Raw genomic sequence first — 942 nt, forward strand, 5'->3', positions numbered from 1 at the left:
ATTTTGAAAATTTTTGTTTTCAAATCACCTACTGTAGTCAGGATAGATTTATTTAGAAACAACTCATTTATTTTCAAATCCACATTCCCCACAAGCTAAAAGAAAAGATTTACTTATTTTGTTTCACCCTTCAGTGATAAAGGGAAATTTAGATTTAAATGTTTTATAGTAAATACACCCATTAATTTGTGTCCATAGAATGCACAGGAATTACACAGCAAATCAGGAAAATGTATGCATATAAATCCTCTAAAAGCATTTTAATAAATTAAAAATTCAGAAAATAAAACTAAATTTTCGCACAGAAAAAAATCCACTGTGTTCAATTGTATATGCAAATACACAATATTTTAATGCAACTTACCATATTTAGTAATATAGCATTTTTAATTAATATTACTTCTAAGAAGAGAATTTCTCTCTTTTTTTTTTTCAGGGGAGAGTGTGAACGCAGTCTCCCACTACCACAAATTATGCACTAAGTTTCCCACATTTGGGGAAATTGCATGGTCAGCACATCCACAGCACAATGGATGAGCCTCGCCCCCCGAAATCCACATCCTGATCATGGTGTCTCTCTTTCTGGGTAAGAATGAGAATTTCCCTCTCTTAAAAAAAAAAAAAAGCCAGACTTTAGAGTTAAAGAGACTTTATTGCTAATCTTAATGTTTGGGTGCGGCTTGATTTGTTTTTAAATAACATTATAAACACAAAAACTCTCTAAAAAAAACCAAATGCAAAATGAAGCGGAACAATAAGCAACATTTTTTTAAATCATAGGAGAATAAAACACTGGAAAGAATAAGAAAAATTACTCCATTCTAAGGGTAAATGGCAAGGGGGACTATTTTTTATATGACTTTTAAAACAAGACCAAAATAAGTTTTGTGCAACAGCTAAAATTGAGATAGGAAACCCACATTCTTTCTAACTTTCTTATCC

The 942-nt window shown here is 31.0% G+C and overlaps 1 non-coding gene across 1 annotated transcript; it reads right to left on the reverse strand.

The window, feature by feature from the left end:
* Positions 1-435: 435 nt before the first annotated feature.
* On the reverse strand, positions 436-594 carry LOC142457401 (U1 spliceosomal RNA). The gene has a single exon (XR_012786150.1). It is a non-coding gene; the product is annotated as a U1 spliceosomal RNA (small nuclear RNA).
* Positions 595-942: the final 348 nt, after the last annotated feature.

This window comes from Tenrec ecaudatus, chromosome 9 (assembly GCF_050624435.1).
Source record: "Tenrec ecaudatus isolate mTenEca1 chromosome 9, mTenEca1.hap1, whole genome shotgun sequence".
Taxonomy (NCBI): Eukaryota; Metazoa; Chordata; class Mammalia; order Afrosoricida; family Tenrecidae; genus Tenrec; species Tenrec ecaudatus.